The sequence below is a fragment of the Delphinapterus leucas genome, chromosome 2, assembly GCF_059928025.1.
Source record: "Delphinapterus leucas isolate spDelLeu-1000000601 "Yukka" chromosome 2, BTC_Dleu_Yukka2, whole genome shotgun sequence".
Classification (NCBI taxonomy): domain Eukaryota; kingdom Metazoa; phylum Chordata; class Mammalia; order Artiodactyla; family Monodontidae; genus Delphinapterus; species Delphinapterus leucas.
Genome location: NC_143130.1, coordinates 73,361,424 through 73,382,337, shown reverse-complemented (window position 1 = coordinate 73,382,337; position 20,914 = coordinate 73,361,424). Strand labels below are relative to the sequence as shown.

General features: G+C 38.8%; 1 protein-coding gene across 8 annotated transcripts in view; it reads left to right on the top strand.

The window, feature by feature from the left end:
• The window catches only part of ZNF609 (zinc finger protein 609), a 234,335-nt gene that overhangs the window by 138,643 nt on the left and 74,778 nt on the right, over positions 1-20,914 (top strand). The window lies entirely within an intron of this gene.

The following is a 20,914-nucleotide window of genomic DNA, read 5'->3' as shown; positions in this document are numbered from 1 at the left end:
AACTTTTTCATCGTTTATTATATTTGAAATACACATATCTCTATGGAGCTGTAAAATTGTGTTTCTTCCAACACCTGTCATGCTTGGACCCTAAGCCTGATATTAGTCCAAAGCCACTGTGGTTTAGGTGCTGCCTTTACCTCATTTATATAATTTTGAAGAGGTTCCTGGTTGGCAGTGTTTTATTTTTGTACTGAAAATGTGTGTCTGAATGTAGAGGTCTTCATTTTGATGAATACCCTTGTAAGAAAGCTGAAGTTAATAGCAGTGGTATTAAGGATAGCTCCATCTGACAGTTAACACCAGTTTGGAATTTAAGCAAGGTTAGAATTTAGGAGAATAAAATCCTAGCTTTTTTTTTTTAATCTCATAAGGAAACTGAGGCCAAGCAAGCTTAAATGACCACAGCTATTACCTAGAAATCTTTTTTTTTTTAATTGGATTTTTACTGCTTTACAGTGTTGTGTGAGTTTCTGCTGTACAATGAAGTGAATCAGCTATATGTATACCTATATCCCTTCCCTCTTGGACCTCCCTCCCACCCATCCCACATCCCACCCATCTAGGTCATCACAGAGCACTGAGCTGAGGAGCTGAGCTTCCTGTGCTCTATAGCATGTTCCCGCTACCTGTCTGTTTTACGCATGGTAGTGTATACATGTCAATCCTAATCTCCCAATTCGTCCCACCCTTCCCTTCACCCCCTGTGTCCACATGTCCGTTCTCTACATCTGCATCTCTATTCCTACCCTGCAAATAGGTTCATCTGTACCATTTTTCTAGATTCCATATATATACGTTAGTATATGATATTTGTTTTTCTCTTTCTGGCTTACTTCACTCTCTATGACAGACTCTAGGTCCATCCACATCTCTACAAATGACCCAATTTCGTTCCTTTTTATGGCTGAGTAATATTCCATTGTATATACGTACCACATCTTTATCCATTCATCTGATATTGGACATTTAGGTTGTAGAAATCTTGAGGGTGCTAGAAAACAGTACTAGAAGCCAGGAAAGCTTCCTTTGCAAAATTAAGTCCTGCTTGTTATAAAGGACTCAGAGGAGCAGATGAGGGAGGGCCTCTCTGACCTTTGTAAAGACAGCTAAAGCATTTGTGCTGTAGGCATTTTTCCCTTATTAGAAGATGGCCTACTCATTTGTTTTTCCAAAGGTTCCTTCTCCAGCAAGTGATTAGCCAAATGCCTCATTGAAGTGAAGATTAAGTGCTTTCTCTCTAACTCCTTAGAGAATTAGAAGATTATTACCATTTGTCACCTGCTGACCAGTTTTATCTGCTTGGGGAGACTGTGTGCTGGTAGGTTATACAGTTTCTTCTACAAGAAGGAGACAGATGTACAGACTACTGGAGATTATGGCAACCTCTTTCTCAGTCTTCGTGGTACAACAAGGACGATGTTTCAGCTACCCATATAAGGCAAATCGTTTAACTACACATCAGAATGTCATTTTGGGACTTTCTCTCCTGGGTTTGTTCCTGGGTTGCTCAGATGGACACTAGTGAGTTCCATTTTAACTCTTCTGATGGAGCCCAGTGTAGAGTAGTACAAGAATTATGGAAGAGGTACTCACCTTATGTACACATCTTCCAACCTGAAATAAGAATGAGCTTGGGGCTTCCCTGGTGGCGCAGTGGTTAAGAATCCGCCTGCCAATGCAGGGGACGTGGGTTCGAGCCCTGGTCTGGGAAGATCCCACATGCCACGGAGCAACTAAGCCCGTGCGCCACAACTACTTAGCCTGCGCTCTAGAGCCCGTGCTCCACAGCAAGAGTAGACACCACAATGAGAAGCCTGTGCACCACAATGAAGAGTAGCCCCCGCTTGCCACAACTACAGAAAGCCCGCACGCAGCAAAAAAGACCCAATGCAGCAAAAATAAATAAAATAAAAAGAATGAGCTTGAAAAGCTAAAAAAAAAGAAAAGCTCATTTGATTTTTTAAATTGCTGATTTAGTAGCCAGCTCCTGACCTGCTTTTAGCCTGAAAAGAAAATGCTGCTATTTGACTTGTGAGCCTTCTAACCTTTATTCTGTAGTAAAGGTCAGTGGATGATGCCCCTTTGGAGGATCCCTAGGACACATTTAATAATAACAGAAACTGCAGCAGCAGCATTTAACATTTATCAGAGTATGTGCCAGGCAACAAGGCTGAATGCTTTTTATATGATATTTCATTTAACTCTCGCTGTAGTTCTGTGAGACATGTATCATTATGATTTCCATTTTATTAATGGGAAAACTGGCTAGAAAAGGTTAGATGACTTGCCTGACGTTGCACAGCCAATAGTGGAGGATCTGTTTGAACCCAAGTTGACTATCTTCAAAGTCCATTTCTCTTAATCATCTCTTTTTACTTATCTTCACCCTTTTCTCCTGTTTGAAGAAGTCTTTCAAACCCTTATCACATTCATTCTTAAACCAGAATCCTCCTCTACTACTTTCTAACATAGGCCATATCTATGTAATTTTTCAGGGATATTCTTTTAGAATATTCTACAAGGTACAGATTATATTAGTTTGGCCAAAAAGTTCCTTCGGTTTTTAAGTAAAAATAAAAGACATTTTTCATTTTCACCAAGAACTCTATTGAACAACGTATTCACCATTTTGTTCCACTACGTTCTGCCATTTTTCAGGTAACTTCATAATTCCATCTTCCCGAAACTTTTTATCTTTTTGAGCAAATAACTGTTCCAGGTGCCTTTTACAGTCTTCCAGGGAATTGAAATTTTTTCCATTAAGAGAATTTTGTAAAGACCGAAGTAAATGGAAATCCGAAGGTGCAATGTCTGGTGACTATGCCAGATGAATCAGAACTTCCCAGCCAGGCTCTAACAGTTTTTGCCTGGTCGTCAAAGAAACGTGGTCTTGCGTTATCCTGATGGAAGATTATGCGTTTTCTGTTGACTAATTCCAGACGCTTTTCATCAAGTGCTGCTTTCAGTTGGTCTAATTGGGAGCAGTACTTGTTAGAATTAATCGTTTGGGTTTCCGGAAGGAGCTCGTAATAGAGGACTCCCTTCCAATCCCGCCATATACACAACATCACCTTCTTTGGATGAAGACTGGCCTTTGGTGTGGTTGCTAGTGGTTCATTTCACTTGCCCCACAATCTCTTTTGTTCCACATTATTGTACAATATCCACTTTTCATCACCCGTCACAATTTGTTTTAAAAACAGAACGTTTTCGTTACGCTAAATTAGAGAATAGCATTTGGAAATACGGTCAAGAAGGTTTTTTCCCACTTAATTTATGTGGAACCTAAACATCAAAGCGACTAACATAACCAAGCTGGTGCAAATGATTTTCATCGCTTGCTTTGGATCTTTTGAGTATGCTGGCTGTCTCATGCGTGGTATAACGTTGATTGTTCTCAGTGTCTCGATTTGATCGCTATCAGGTTCAACTGGTCTACCCGCCTGTGGAGCATCTCCAGAACGAAACTCCGCAGACCACTTTTTATTTATTTATTTGTTTGTTTGTTTGTTTAGGCTGCGTTGGGTCTTTGCCACTGCGTGTGGGCTTTCTGTAGTTGCGGTGAGCAGGGGCTACTCTTCGTTGTGGTGCGCGGGCTTCTCATTGTGGTGGCTTCTCTTGTTGCGGAGCATGAGCTCTAGGCACGCAGGCTTCAGTAGTTGTGGCTTGCGGGCTCTAGAGAGCAGGTTCAGTAGTTGTGGTGCATGGGCTTAGTTGCTCCGCGGCATGTGGGATCTTCCCGGACAAGGGCTTGAACCCATCTCCCATTCATTGGCAGGTGGGTTCTTAACCACTGCGCCACCAGGGAAGTCCGCAAACCACTTTTGACACGTTCGATCAGTCACAACACCTTCTCCATACACTGCAAAAATCTTTTTTTGCGTTTTAGTTACATTTTTACCTTTCTTGAAATAATGAAGCATCATATGCCAAAAATGTTGCTCTTTTTCTTCCATCTTCAGTATTAAAATGGCTACACAAAAATTCACCAATTTTGATAAGGTTTTTTTAAATGCACGCTAATATGAAAGCTGTCACAATACAATCTAACCAAATTGTTTCAAATGAAGTTAAAGACAGCTAAGCACTACTAGAGCCGTCTTACAGAAAAAACCGAACGAATCTTTTGGCCAACCCAATAAATAAAGTGGTTAAGAAATTTTACATGTTGGAAACAGACCCAGAAACTTAAGAGGTTTGTGCATTATCGAGACTTCTCAAGAAAAACTCTATCCTTTTAAAAAGCTCTCAGTTGTATTCACAGGTAAGTGACAGAAAACTGAGACTGATAGATGCTGGTAAAATATTAGATGGTATGGTTGATCCTACTGGTTATGGTAAAAGCAAAAACATTACCCTAGTTTACTAGAAAGTTGAAGAGCTGCCAGAAGAAGTTGGAGAGAGGAAGAAGAAACACGTGCTACTCATGGCCCCCATTTCATTTATGAACTTAAGTCTTTCCTGTCTGCCAGCTACTTGCCAATTAGAAATTTCAACCCCCAACCTGTACTCTACGAAATCTAGCCTTTTATTGTCCTGGCTTAAGAGGGACTCAGACTCTGCCCAGTGTTCAAGCTCTTGGGCCTGAACTGTTTGAATATTACCTATGTATAAATATAACATCATGTATATAGGAGGGGGCATGCGATAAATGGAGATAGATATAGATATGTATAGATAGATAGATAGATAGATAATGCATATTGTATGTTTTGTGTTATATTTTAAATACATCTGGGTTTTGGGTAGTCATTTGTAACCTAGGAAAGGAGTCAAGAATTAGTGTAGACCTCCTTAAGTGAAAGCAAGAACAGTGGCTATAAATGTCAGCTTACAGGGTTATAGTCAGGAAGACATTAAAAACAAACAGAAAATGTTATAATCCTTTGGGAATAACAACAAATAAGTTTAAAAGTAGAATACTTTGTATAGTCTTGGTAATACCTAAGGAAGGTCCTGAGAAGGGTAAATAAATTACCCTGGAAATGTAAGCAGTACTATAGACTTTTTTTTTTTAAGCTCTAGAGAGCCTGAAAGTTGATGGAATAGTGTGTATCAAAAAACTGTGAAATATGCATAGCCTTTTATTCACTAATCTCATATATAGGATGTTAGCCTGTGAAAATCGTAAAACAGGTACAAGATATGTAGCCATTAAGATACTCCTCTCGGCCTTGTTTATACAAGTGAAAATTGGGACAACCTAAATATCCACCTGTAGTAAATTGGTCAAATAAATTATGCTTTATTTGTTCAAAAAGATTCTATTCAAACGTTTAAAATTATGTTTTAAATTAATCGACACAAAAATGTTTGTGGTACAGTGAAATTCTGATAAAATGGTTTTTGCAATCTGAAAATTCCATTTGGTCTTCAAGAAAGTTCCCATATTTAATAATAATTCAGAATGTTCTGATAATCCAACTGTAACTCATTTCTGTAGTATAATTGAGTAGATAAGAAGGATTGATGTTTGCCGTCTGGCCATATTAATACTTTTCTGATGAAATGCCTCGACTATCATTCAAGTGTTTTGTTTGAGGCAGTTGCAGAAATTTAACGCTTTTAAGAGCAGGAGAGATTTGAAGGGTTTTATATCTTAAACAGGCATATTAAGGATGAAGCATGACTCTACCTTCTAAAAAACATGAAATAAATATTCCATCAACAGATTATTTTAGAAGAAATAAATAGATTGATGCCGAACCCACTCCAGAGACAGGCGACTGGAGAGACACTGTGATTGCCTATCTTACTAGAGCACAAGGACTGGGGAAGGGACAGTTTTCTATGAAAGATGGATGCTGGGCAGACAAAAACTACATATACACTGTGGTTTTAAAAATTAAAACTTGAAAAGGTAGAGACTTGGAGGGAATATGCTTAAATATTTACAAAATATAAAGATTATAAAAATTGTAAGGGACATCAACTCTTAAATTCCAGAAGCTGGTCCAATCAGAAGGAACTTCAGGATTTTTGTTAGGTGGCTAGAAAAGAACCTGTCTGCCCACTGAGCCTGGAATTAAGAGCTTGTAAAGCTTGAACTGCCTCAGCTACCTTGCCACCCAGGAGGAGAGCCTGTCTGAAAATGAAGCAGAACTGAAAAGACACCACCAAGGGAGGAAGGGATAGAAACTAGGCCTCCATGACATCATGTGAGCCTTTATATCAGGCCATGCCTAATTTGGACTTTTTAAGTTATATGATAGCCTAATTTGGACTTTTTGTTTAAGCCAGTCTGGTGTGCTCTTCTGTCAGTTGTAACTGAAAAAGTCCTAATACAGCCTCCTTAGAGATCATAAAGTCCAACTACTTCATTTCATAAGGTCAAAGTTTGGAGAAGTGAAATGACTTGTCTAAGGTTATACAGCTAAGTGGTGGAAAACTGAGACTAAAACCTGGCCCTGCTGCCTCCTTTGTAAGCTCATTACTCCAACATAAATCAGTTTAAGTAGGTTTGGGGTGAAGTCTTTGATGGGTTTGAGGATGCCATTTAAGATAAAACTAAATTAGCCCTACACAGTGTGTCTTTTGGAATGACAGTGACTGCTATTTGGCAGAGAACTGACTCCAGTATTGTAGCTCTTACTTTTTCAAACTATTAGATAGGAGTTCTGTCTGTACACCATAGCATTTCATGACTGATAACTTAATGACTCATTCATCTGTGAACTTAGTGGATAATATTCAGCTGACTGTTCTCATGTTGCCCATTTCCTGGGCCTCCTTAAGCTTCTAGAATAAGCAGACTCAAACATTTTTCCATGGGCTTGAGTAGTAATACAAAATGAAATATGGACCTCAAATATATACCAAGCTCTTTCCTGCCTTAGGGATTTACATATGCTGTTCCCTCTGCCTGCATTGCTCATTCCTAGGTTCTTCATGTCTTCTCATCTTTTAGGATCAGCTTAAATCCATCCTCTTCAGAAGAGGCCATCCCCAACTATACCGGAGAGATAGCTCACATTGTCCAAGAACCTCTTACCACTTGCCCTATTTGTGCCTTAGTAGGTTTCTATTATAGTTATTTACCAGTCTCTTTCATTTCCCACTGCATACCCAGTGTCTAGGACAAGACCTACACATAGGGGTACTCAATAATTATTTGTTAAGTGATTGAATTTTAAAGGTATTCAGGGCTTAAAGAAAAACAATAAAAAGCACTAAGTATTTGGGCCCTTCCCTAGCCCTGTCCCAAGTACCTTAATTGCCCTCATACCTCCACTGACTGAGCATATGGCACGAATCCTGAATAGAGAGGAAACTAAAAGCTGTACTTAACCACTGTACTGATCATTGTCTCAGGCATTTTTGAGTTAATATTTTATTGCCTCTGTTCTTCAGCTTCTCGTGCCTTGTTTTTTCTCTTCTCTGTGACTTCTCACCTACCCACTTGACTCTGACTCAGATTCCTCACACTGAAAGGGAGTATCAGAGAAGTGAGGTGGCCCTGAGAGCAGGGGAGGAAGGATGGAATGATGAGGGCCACGAGAAATCTCTTTCAGGACTCTAATTGCTCTAAGGTCACCGTTTAGAGTCTAGAATGAGGAGGACTTTGAGTGCCTCTTTTTCTTGTTCAGTGCCCTCAACTTGAGTGCTTAGCTGGCAGGCGGGCACCTTTTCCTCCTCAGTTACTGTCAGAACAACATAAAGGTCAGACAGAGAAAGACAAATGAGAGCAGCTCAGGGAAGGGAGGTTACCACAGTAACAAGCAGGCCAGACTGCTATTTGGAAACAGGCCTAATCTTTCTCCTCCCCCTCCCTCCTTCTCAGCACAAGAAGATGGGTATTGTCTAGCTGACCTGCATCCTTGGGGTGGGCAGCATAATCCTTTTCTGACACTTCCCAGTGACACTGGAATGAGCTGCTTTGCATTTTAATTTGATAAGCAGCAGCCACAGTTTTCTCAGAAGTGCTGGAGACATGGCTTTTTCTGGCCCTGTTCCAGGTAGGATTCTGGTCGCCACAGAGAGGGGTTTGGGATTGTTGTTTATTTCTTAACAAAGAGTTTGCATATTTGCACATGCATGGAAGATGCCACTCAGTTCTTGGCAATTAGAATCAAATGAATATGGGCAGTGGCTGGTTTATGAATATCTGCCTTACGAAGATCACAGAAATGTTCGTGTAGTACTGCCCATATCCCCAGCTCTTAGGTACCACCCAGCTGTTTGGGGCCATTCCTATGGCCTGTTGTCCCAGTGACCTATGCAATGGAAGTACTGACTTAATGTCATTACCCTTCTGCCTCCCCCCCTTCTACTTATGTGCCCCAGTATTCTTAACTCTTTTCACCTGCCTGCCTATTTCCTCATTAACCTAGGTCCCTTTTCTTACAATAAACGTAAACCTTCACATATGTAAACATCGCTCCCTTTTCCATTAAAAGTAGCTTTTTTAAAAACTAAATTTTAAAAAAGTTCTCAATATAATGAAGAAATCAAATACTGAAAAATATAAAAGAGAAACTAAATATCATCCAGAGTCTCACTACCCAAAGATGATTGCAAGAACATCCTTCTAAATCTCAACTTCTGTTTCTCACTTCTGATCTGCATAGTGTATAAGAATTGTACATAGGGACTTCCCTGGCGGTCTAGTGGTTAAGACTCTGAGCTTCCATCCCACGTGCCACACGGTGCAGCCAAAAAAAAAAAACAAAAAAATTGTATATAGTTACATAAAGATCAGTTTGACATTAATGGGCTAATTAATACATACTGTATTGTAAACTTTTTTTCACTCAAAAATATGCTGTGGATCTCTGTACTTGATGGTAGTTATAGATCTATGCTATAATGGACATTCAGATTGTTTCTGGGTTTTTGTTTGTTTGACTATTAAAAACTAATACTGAAGCAAACTGTACGTGATACATTTTTGTGCACTTGTCCTTTTATCTTCTTAATATAAATTCTAAAAGTGGAATTTTTGGACAAAAGAGCATGTACATTTTACATCTTAATACCTGTTGCCAAATCGCCCTCTCCAGAGTTTCTACCAATTCATATTCCCACCAACTAATACTGCGTAACAGTGTCTGTTTTTTTTCCATATTCTTGCCAGATTGGATATCGTTCAACTGTTTCATCTTTACCAGTCAGATAGGTGAAAAATTATATTGTGTTTTCATTTGTATTTATGTATTATTCTGAAGTCCTTAAAAAATACTCAGAAGACCCCTCCAGATTGTGCACTGATGACCCACCTCTTCCTTGTAACACACTTCCAGTCTTCTTTTCGTGGAATGCTGGCAATTAAGCAAAGTAAAAGCAATATAAAACTAATCTCACTCCTCTTTCTCCGGTCTCCCCAAATCAAAACTGAAACCTGTTCCTCCTCTTTTTTCTTTCTTTTTCTTTCAGTAATAGAATACCATTCCACTTGAATTTAAGCTCCAGAGACTGAGATTTTGATCTGTTTTGTTCATTGCATATCCTCTGCACTTAGAATAGTGCCCGGCATATATTAGGTGCTTATTAAATATTTGTGGAATGAATCATCTCCTAACCATCTGAATTAGAAATTCTAGTCATACCTGACTCCTGTACTGATTACCTACCTACATGTCTCATATGTCGTGAAGTCAAACTGCTTGTATGTCCTGAATGTCTCTTGAGGCCTTCTACTTCTTACTTACTGGGTTTGTTGCAACAGGCATCTAGCTAGGTGCCCTCCTTTTCAATCTCTTTTAGTCTGCCCTCTTCCATTAATTTTACTTTTAATTATACAAACCTGATATCACTCCTTTGCTTTAATTCCTCAGAAGTTTCTTAATACCTGCAAAGTTAAGTCCAAATTTTACTCTCCCTGTACTACTCTCTCCTCCAACCAAACCAAACGACCTGCGGTTCTTTGAATATACTAATTGTGTTTGTTCATGCCTGTGCACCTTTGAACAGGCTGTTCCTTCTGCTTAGAGTATGCTTTCTTTTTCCTTTTCATTTTTAAAAAATTGAAGTATAGTTGATTTACAGTGTTGTGTTGTTTTCTGGTATGCGGCAAAGTGATTCAGATAGATATATATAGATAGATATTCTTTTTCATATTCTTTTCTATTATGGTTTGTTACAGGATATTGAATATAGTTGTCTGTTGCTGTACAATAAGATCTTGCTGTTTATCCATTCTATATATAATAGTTTGTATCTGCTAGTCCTAACCCCCCAATTCAACTCTCTCCCACCCCCCAACCCCTTGACAACCACAAGTCTGTTCTCTATGTCTGTGAGTCTGTTTCTGTTTCATACATAAGTTCATTTGTGTCATATTTTAGATTCCACATGTAAGTGATATCATATGGTATTTGTCTTTCTCTTTCTGACTTATTTCACTTGGTATGATAATCTCTAGGTCCATCCATGACACTGCAAATGGCATTATTTCATTCTTTTTTTATGGGCGAGTAATATTTCATTGTATATGTGTACCACATCTTCTTCATCCATTCATCTGTTGATGGACATTTAGGTTGTTTCCAAGTCTTGGCTATTGTAAGTAGTGCTTCTATGAACATAGGAGTGCATGTATATTTTCAAATTATAGTTTTGTCTGGATATATGCCCAGGAATGGGATTGCTGGATCATATGGCAACTCTATTTTTAGGTTTTTGAGGAACCTCCATACTGTTCTCCATAGAGGCTGCACAAATTTACATTCCCGCCAACAGTGTAGGAGGGTTCCCTTTTCTCCACACCCTGTCCAGCCTTTGTTATTTGTAAACTTTTTAATGATGGCCATTCTGACCAGTGTGGGTGGTACCTTGTAGTTTTGATTTGCATTTCTCTAATAATTAGCGATTTTGAGCAACTTTTCGTGTGCCTATTGGCCATCTGTGCGTCTTCTTTGGAGAAATGTTTGTTTAGGTCTTCTGCCCATATTTTGATTGGGTGGTTTGGTTTTTTTGTTTCTGAATTGTATGAGCTATTTATATATTTTGGAAGTTAAGCCCTTGTCATCACATCATTTGCAAATCTTTTCCCCCAGTCTGTAGATTGTCTTTTCCTTTTGTGTATGGTTTCCTTTGTTGTGCAAATGGAGTATGCTTTCTATTCTTTTCTTGGGGAACTCCTTTAGGTCCACTCCACTATGAAGTCTTCCCTGTTGCCTCTTGGCAGTCACTCCCTGGGCAGGGTACTTGCAGCCCTCTGTTCACCTCTGTTATGATTATTTGTTTAACCGTTGTCTCCTAATATAAAATGAAGTTTTGCAAGCTAGGATATAAACTAGCTTTGTGTTGACTCTACAAATACAGGATATGTGTTTTTTCTGAGCCTTATAGAGTTCTTCATTTTATTACACTGTTGAATGGATTTGTGAGTATTACAATAAGGACCATGTTTAGTAATGAAGGCTGTAAAAATCTGTTACCTAGAATATAGCAACTCTTATTTACATTGTTGGGTTTGCCTACTGCTCTACCTTGGTGAGAGATTTTTAAGGCCAGAGTTTTTTCCAGTATTGAATGCTCTGATGCCTTTCTAAGTTACTCTATTTTGGAAGCTTAACTTTACTGGCCCTTGAAAGATGAAGTGCCCTTCTCAATTTCTATAAGATTTTGTGAGCCCTGTATGTTAAGTATGTTGTACAAAATTCTAAATTTCATATAGTGTTGTTATTTGGTATTTTCACTTTTGTTGGTCTATATTAGAAGAGCTAAGCTAAGGAATTGTTGAAAAGTGAAACATAGTTTAGCAAGGCTTAACTGCATTATGTTAGGTGTTTCAGTTCCACTTCAAAGGATATTTGTACTGGAAAATCAGAACCATATTATGATGCCACTTGAAGCAAAAAAATCATTGTATGAAACCAAGGATTTACCAAAACAAATGTGCAAATTCAGATCTAAAAAACAGAGTAAAAACTCTTGAACAACCTTTGTTCTCTTTATAAAAGATGAGTTTGCTTTACCAAATTCTAAATAGCAACCACCTCCTTTCCTCTTTCACAAAGCGTCTCAATTTTTGACAGAGTTCAGTGTCTAAATCCAAATTAATCACATTGGAAAATATTGAAAGAGTTTGCACATGTAGTCAGAGATCCTTTCATCTAGGGAATCCTGGTAGATGGGAGAGAACCATAAGACTGCAGACAGGCAAATGTCCAAATTTTCAAAATTGTAGACCATCAAACATAACATTGAACTTTAGCGAAGTCCTAGAACAAAATGTTAAACAGATAGTTTGTGAAGTACTTGCACTCTTCTTCCTGGTCATGCCGAAGGTTTTTTGGAGTAGCATGTATAATGGAAAAGAGCACAAGCTTTAGAGTTAGGCATACCTTGGTTCAAATCCTGGCCCTGCCACTTAGTAACTGGTCATTATGGACAAATCAATTAACCTTCATGGGGCTTTGTTTATTTTCTGTCAAACAAAGCATCGTCTGCTTCCTAGGAGTGTAGGAGATTTACTAAGATAACTCTGGTGCACAGTAGACACACAATAACTTCTGAGTATCTTTCCTTCGCCTCTTGATGCTTTCCCTTACCCAGTGCAATTTAGCTTCTGTGCCTTGCCCTTTCCTGCAATTTCAGCTTGCACAACGGCAGCCCATTTTCTTCTTGAAACTTCATTTTCCCTTGACTTCTTGTGACACCATTCAGTTTGGGTTCTCACTTCTTTATTATTGCATGGGTTCTAGAGCCAAATTGCCTGAGTTTGAATCCCAGTTTTATCACTTGGTAGCTATATGACCTTGGCCAACTTACCTAGCCCATATAGCTTTAGTATATTCATCTTTAAAAGGAGATACAATGTTAATTACCTCAGAGGGTCATTTTGAGGAATACATATGAAATGCTTTGAAAAGTGCTTGACACACACACACACAGTAAGCAATAATTGAAGTTTGCTTCTATCATTTAAAAACCTTATTGGATCATATCACTTTCCTGCTTAAAACTCCACAGTGACCTTCTTTAGTATGACATGTAATCTCCCACCACTTGACCATTCCCTCCATGCCAAACTATTGTGGTTCCCTCTCAGGCCATGTATTTGGTGTTACATCTGACTAAAATAACCTAATTTTCCTTATCTTCCTGTTGAACTTACTTCTAAGACTCAGCTGAAACGTCAGCTGCCTCTCTCCCAGGTGTACACAAGTGATTTTGCCACCTTTGTACTTCTTTTACATCCTTTATGATATTTCTTTAATTACTTGTTCACATTTGTCTACCTGCCCAGACCTAGGGACAGGGATCATATTAAGATTCATCACTTGCCATAATAGAGTGCTTAGATTATAGTAAGTATTTAATGTTTCTGAATGAAGAAAGGAATCCGGAAAAATAATGCTTATTAGAAACCAAATTAAGTTCTAAAACATGACACTCTAAACTTTCTCTCTCTTCCCAATAGAGTTTTTGGGTGGGTAGATTGGAGTGCCTTGATTTCTTCAAGATATTTGAAAAAGCCTTTTATGATATTCTTGATGACATGTCAGTGAAGTGTGGACTGGATGGTGATACAGTTGGGTGACTTTATAGTTGGCTGAAGAGCTATATTTAAAGAGTATTGATCACTAGATGTTAGCTAGGTTAGTATACCACAAGTCTCTGCCATTGATCCAGTCCTGTTCAACATTTTCATTATAACTTGTGACTAAATAGAAAGTATGCATATAAATTTGTGGGTGATATATAGTGGTCAGGACTTTTTCAGTTGTGATGGAAACCTGGCTCAAGCTAGTTTAAGCAAACAAGGAATTTGTAGGTTCTCACCAGTGGAGTTTATTAGTTTCCGGCAGGGGCTCAAATAATGTCTTTGGGATTCTATCTTTGCTCATTTCTATTCTACTTTCCCCTGAATTGGCTTTTTTCTTAGACAAGCCTTCTCAAGTGTTAGGGAAAATGGCCACTAGCAGTTCCAGGTTTAGTTAGTCCTTCCAGCTTAAGGGACCAGGGGAAGAAAGAATCTCTATAGCCTGTGGAGAACCTATTCCATGTAGTCTGAGTAGAGTTGGGCCCACTCCTATAGTGGAATGAAGTTGGGGGAATGGATTTCCCACAGGAAATAGAAATTCCTCTACCAGAAGAAGGGAAGACATAATGAAGTCAAAACTATACTAGAATGAACCACTGCAGATGGACAGTTCAAGTACTGAATGTCTGAATAGAAATTGACAATGTCATAAAAGACTGAAAGATAGAATTAAATTGTAAGATATTGTTGTTATTACTATTATTATCATCATTATTGTTACTGGCTAATATTTATTGAACTTTTACTGTGTCTTGGGCACTATGCACTAAGCACTTCGTATTCAGTTAATTGCTACAATGACCGTATGAAATATAGGTACCCCTGATGTTTTTACAGAGCTGAGATTTCATCCAGTCTGTCTTTTAGGATGATGAGCATTTAAAGTTTAAAACAGTTACCTCCATTTTTATTACATGAAGAAATAAGGTACAGAACAGCGTATGTAGTACACGTCATTTTTTTTTTTTTTTTTTTTTTTTAGTACACTGTCATTTGTGTAAAAAGAATGAAGGGAAGGTACATATAAACAAGCAAATACATATGCATTGGGTTGATTGCTTCTGGGAAAGGAAACTGGTGGTGGTGGGTGGGGGTCAGAGGTGGAAGAGAATGTTTTCAAAGTTTGGGTAGAAAAGATCTAGGGAGTTTTAATGGCTGTGAAATTCAGTATGAGCTTTCAAGAGTGACTTGACTCTTAGAATAACTAATAATAGCTACCATTTGAGATTGCCAGAATACTGTAGACATATTGCTAGGCCCTTGACATACGTTAAAGAGTTTAATCTTTTAAGCCATCCAGTAAAGTAAGGGTTATTTTCTCACCACAGGTTTGGGGCGGGGTGGATAAAGTTCAGATAGGGGTTTTATTTTTATTTTATTATTTTTTTAAAACTTATGTATTTATTTATTTATTTTTGGTTGCATTGGGTCTTCGTTGCTTGCGCAAGCTTTTCTCTACTTGTGGCGAGCGGGGACTAGGCTTCATTGTGGTGCACAGGCTTCTCATTGCGGTGGCTTCTCTTGTTGCAGAGCATGACTTCTCGTTGCAGAGCATGGCCTCCAGGTGCACGGGCTTCAGAAGTTGTGGCACGCGGGCTCAGTTGTTGTGGCTCACAGGCTGTAAGCGCAGGCTCAGTAGTTGTGGCGCACGGGCTTAGTTGCTCCGCGGCATGTGCGATCCTCCTGGACCAGGGCTCGAACCCGTGTCTCCTGCACTAGCAGGCAGATTCTTAACCACTGTGCCACCAGGGAAGCCCTATTTTTATTTTTTATTTATTTTTTTAAATATTTATTTGTTTATTTGGTTGTGCTGGGTCTTAGTTGTGGCAGGCAGGCTCCTTAGTTGTGACATGTGAACTCTTAGTTGCAGCATGCATGTGGGATCTAGTTCCCTGACCAGGGATCAAACCCTGGCCCCCTGCATTGGGAGCGCGGAGTCTTAACCACTGTGCCACCAGGAAAGTCCCCAAATAGGGGTTTTATTACTACCTATTATAGAAAAGATTTCACCCTTGAGTGGTTAGGTTAGTTAGATGATCTTGAAGGTTTTTCCACACTATGATGTGATTTTATAATTTTGTCTTGCACATGCTCTCTAGGAACCCAAGTAGCTTTGCTGCTTAAGGTGCTTTGTTTAGACAGAATGACCTTTCATTGGAATCACCCATTGTTTCCTGTCAAATCTGTAGGTCTTATGTGGAAGTTATAAAGAATCAGTTGATATTCTGTGACCTTATATTATAGAACACAAAGTCACCTAGGAGACACTTGGGCATTGAAGCATATCTAAGCAGATGGCCATTTCCCACTTGGTTCAGTAGTGCTAAGGTGTCCATAATCAGGAGTTAACTCAGACTGTACAACACCCTTCATACCACTTTGAAGTTTTATCTCTATACCTTTAGCTTAAGTAGCAAAGACAAGGAAGACTTCTGTAGGAAATGATGGCTTCTGGTTAATTAAGGGACCCATTTTAAAATTTCTTTTAGATAAGCCATGTTTAATTTCTGAACTACTAAATTACAATTTCAGAGAAGTCTTATACTTAGCAATGTGAGAACAAATAGGCACTAGAGGAGTGATTCCCCCTCTGCCCACAAGGGTAAGGATCAATTTTATTAGTAGTTAATGACCATCATTCTTTTGTCCGTTTTAGAAACAATTAACTGAGTGCTTTATTCTCCCATATTTTTAAAATACTCATTACTCAATTGCTGAACTTTATTAATACCTAACTTATGAACATCCCTTACTTAAAAAATCCTGAGTCTGGATCTTAGGAGCTGTCTTACATACTCCACTCTTGCTAATAATTTTCCCTGCCTTTGTGTCTCTTTTTCCTTCACTGTCTTTCCAAACTGCCCTGTTGTGGCAGACATTGTTGTTTGCCTACTGAAGAGGCAGCCTCCCTCAACTTCCTTGCTACCAGAATCCCAGTTTTGTTATAGGAATCAGATGGCATATGCTTCTGGAGAGGCTGATCACTTACCCAATCCCAGAACATGAAACTTGATTAATTCTCAAAATATAGCACTCAGACCCCTAAGTATCTCTCAGACCTTTTCAGAGGTCCTGCCACGTCAAAACTATTTTCATAATAATACTAAGACATTACTTGCCTTTTTCACTCTGTTGACATTTGCACTGATGGTGCAAAAGCAATGGTAGGTAAAATGGCTGAGGTGTTAGCAGGAGTCAAATCAGTGGCTCCAAATTGTACTAGTAATAACATTCTTAACTGCTGTGCCCTCACAGTAAAAGGTAAACGTTTTTATATAGCTAGTTTCACTTTAAAATATCTTTAATAAAGCAGTAACAATTATTAGCTTATTAAATCTTGACCTTTGAGTACATGTCATTTTATATTCTATGTAGCAAAATGGGAAGTACATATAAAGCACTTCTTCTGCATCCTGTTTGTCTCTAGGAACAGCACTTGTGCAATTGAGTTGCAAGCTGAACTAGCCAGTTTTTTCATGAAATGCCATTTTTACTTGAGAGAACAACTAACAAATTATAGTTATTCAGACTTGGGTATTTAGCAGACATTTTCTTGAAAATGAGTGAAATAAGCCTGAGACAGGCTGGGACCAGGGACCCTTTGCTGCAGTGCTTGCACCTGTCTCCTCCAGCAACAAAATACCAAGAAACTATATGGGACTAAAAATAGCTTCGTGAATGCCCAGTTGGGGCAAATTATGGACAACAAGATACAAAAAGACCAAAAACTCAGCTGCCACTTCTGAAGAGCCAAGAGCAAAAAAACAGGGTACCAGGAGCAAAAGCAAGATATTGTGCATGCCCCCTGCATACAGCACCACCAAAGTGGTGGACAAACCACCTAAACTACCCCTCTGGCCCAACCCCCGGACCCACCCCTACCATTACCCCATATAAAGAACCAGCTCGCCCTGCCTCAGTGAGCAAGCCAGGGAACTTGCTACTTTTTTTTGCTCTCTCCTGCTGCAGCAGGAGCCCCAGTGAAGCCTTGCCTGAATTCCTTGTCTTGCGTCTTATCAATTTCTACTGATTAGAGAAGGCCAAGAACCCTGGTTGGTAACAAGCCTATTATTCCAAGGACAACAACTGACAGTTATTTGTTGTTAATGATAAAATTTGAGCTTTCAAGCTAACATTACATTTTTGGAAAATTTGTATCTACCCCCCTATGAGTTTGACACCTTACCAGTATTTTAAAGACTTTTCTGATAAGCTCAGAGACAATATTAACAAAAACACTTTTCAATATTAATGGACTATGTCAACATTTGAAAGAGCTGTCTAACTCAGTGAACCAGTATTTTCCAAATGACTAATGCATGATGTTAAAAAAAAAAATCATGCACTTAAAGAAACATTCCAAGTGCAAGCTAGACCAATGGATTGTAATCTAACAGAGTACAAAAAGTTTCAGATTCCACATTGTCAATAACCTTTAAGAACTGTCACTCATTGGGACTTCCCTGGTGGTCCAGTGGCTAAGACTCCGTGCTTCCCAGTGCAGGGGCCCTGGGTTCGATCCCTGGTCAGGGAACTAGATCCCACATCCCGCAACTAAAAGATCCTGTGTGCCACAACTAAAAGATCCCACATGCCACAACGACGATCCCGCGTGCCACAACTAAGACCCCATGCAGCCAAGTAAATAAAATAAATATTAAAAAATAAAAAGAACTATTACTCTTTGCATTTTGGGGTCACATCAAAGGAGAATATCCACAGTTATCTGAAAAGGACATACATATCTGTGTGAGACCAGCTTTCTTTTTTTTTTTCTTTTCTTTAAATTTATTTATTTTTTGGCTGTGTTGGGTCTTCGTTATCAATGTTATCACATGTCTAGTCTGGGTATCTACCACATAGTCAAGATACAGTTCAATCACTGCAGGGATCCCTGTGTTGCCCTTTCCTCCCTACACCCACGTTCCTTCCTCCTCCCATCAACCCTTATCCCTGGCCACTGCTAGTCTGTTCTCTGTGTCTCTAATTTTGTCACTTCAAAATTGTTAGTTGTTAGTTGTTTTAAATTAATTAGTACATACTAAAATCTTTCAGTTTTAATTCTAACACAGTAAATATCAACAAATATAGCCTACATAAATAAAAGCTGTGTAAGGTTCTCAATTTTTAAATCTGTAAAGGTTTCCCAAGACCTGGAAGGTGAAGAACAGCTGGCTTAAAGCAGGGAGAATCATTCCCATTTCTCCTTCCCAAGCTGCTGCAGAGCAAGATGTGGTTTGTGATGTCACAATTACAATGCTTGTGTTTTCTCATAGGACCATCAATATAAGTGATGATTACGTTCTTAAGTACAGTTAGTCATCCATGTTGGAGGATACGTTGAGACTTTTCTTTTGACATCTGTGATTCTGAATGATTCAGAGAAAGGCTTTAGCTTTCGGTTGTGTTTACTTTCCTTAAGGGGAAAGAGGATGGAGTAGAGAAGACACGTTCCAGCCGTGATGTTTTTAGGAAATGAGTATGTAAAAGGAGGTAAGAAGCGTGTTCAGGAGAGGAAGTAGTTGCAGCCAAAGAATGAATTTTTCTCAAATTCTTTATTCTTGAGAGCTAATTCTAGTGCTTCCTTTGGAAGAATGTAGGAATGGGAGGAGGGATCATCAACCTTGTGTGGAAAAAAAATGTAGTCAGTTTCAGAGGTAGGTAGTACTTAGGTCCCTATGGTTACTCATCAGCTACAAGGTTAATAGTTTTGCTGAAGGAAAATGTGGTGCATTTCAAGCAGGCAGGAGACTGTAGAGTGAGAAGATTTGGAAGAGCAAAAGAGATGCTTCATTCAGCAAAAACCTTTTCACAGTATTGGACACTGCCATGTGATTTATGTTATGCATTGATTTTGCTTATGAGATTTTTTCCTTTGTTCAATTTCCAGCATAATTTACTCAGTGCCGCACATTGGGAGTTTTAGACAGGCTTGAATATTAGGATCATATGATCTGCCATCTCCTTCTCTTTACCAGAAGAGTCTTTAGGGTCTGAGCCTGAGACTCTATAGGGATCATCTCGGAGAACTCCCTGTGGCTAATCTGTAGTCTTTAAATTATGTGTTCACTGCACTTGCATTTTCTAGTACACGCTGGAACAGCCTTCACTGCTGACCTTGACCAGGTGATGATTGGTTAAAATTGAATGCTAAAGTAAGTCTTCTTTGAATACTAGAATATGTAGCTTTTAAGAACTGTTTGATGTTTGGCTGTGGTGCCAGCTACCACATCTTTCTTTTTCTCTTTTACCTCCTTGTCTTCTACTACAAAATGTCTGGGAAATTAACCAGAGTTACAACCAAATTCTTCTTCAAAGCAGCCCAAGTGAAATCTGGAAGCTCAGGAAACCGGCAAGCCTCGTTTTCCCCCTCTCCCCCCCTCTCCCCTCTCCTTCTTTCCTTCCTCCCTCCCTCCCTCCCTTCCTTCCTTTTTTCTTGGAGAGGCACTTGGAAAGGTACTTAGTGTTTGAAAAGGGACTGATTTCCTCCTTCACTAGTAGTTAAATGTTAAGCTCTTTGGGGATTTACTCGGAATATTCTGTTGCTTTCTGACAAGAGCTTCATGGAGAGGAAGAATTCAGATTCCTGCCTCCATCTTCAGTTATCCCATGATTTCCACCCTCCAGCCTCTCATAATAAAGATCTTTCAGAATAAGCAAAAATAATCCTAAATTATTAAAAAAGAATACAGTGAACTTATTTTGTCTCAAATTGCCAATCAACAGAAGGCAGTTCAAACAATTGAGGGTTTTAGCCCCTGTGTTTTATTTGAGAGAAATATAAATAACACAATAAACTGATAAATGGGATTTTTTAAATTACCTTTTTTTTAAATAACCTGCAACAAAAACTTTGTGAGCAAATCAAGTTTACTATAATACATCAGGGAGAGTACTTATATTTTGTCCATCAATCAAGATCGTATATTACTGTTAGTGTTGCTGATGCCGAGTCACTATAAAATCTTGAAGGATCTCTGGAATTATTGAAGAGAGAGAACTTCTTATTAATATAGTATTTAGTATATTTGATGACATTCTACTTTCTGCACAGTCTTTCCTGATAAATGTGAACATTCATCTAACCATGATCCCCAGTAATCTTTCACTCTTGAATAAAAGGGAGTTTCTTAGAGCTACTGCAGTTATCAGTCGAACCAGCTCCTTTTCTGCCTTTTGACTGTGAAGGTAAAGATATCAGACTCATATTTGTGAAGGGGAGAGTCTGTCCCAAATATTTCTTTGCTACATTTTCTACCCCTAAAATTATGCTGCCGCCTTGAAATTTTTTTCCTCCATTAGTGCCTCTCAAGTGTGGGAGTGCTGTTAGACTAATATCTAAAGGTGAATTGAAAAGAAGTATCATTAAAAAAATAAAGGACATGAAATATTGGGAAACTTCAGAGATCTCCATCTTTAAAT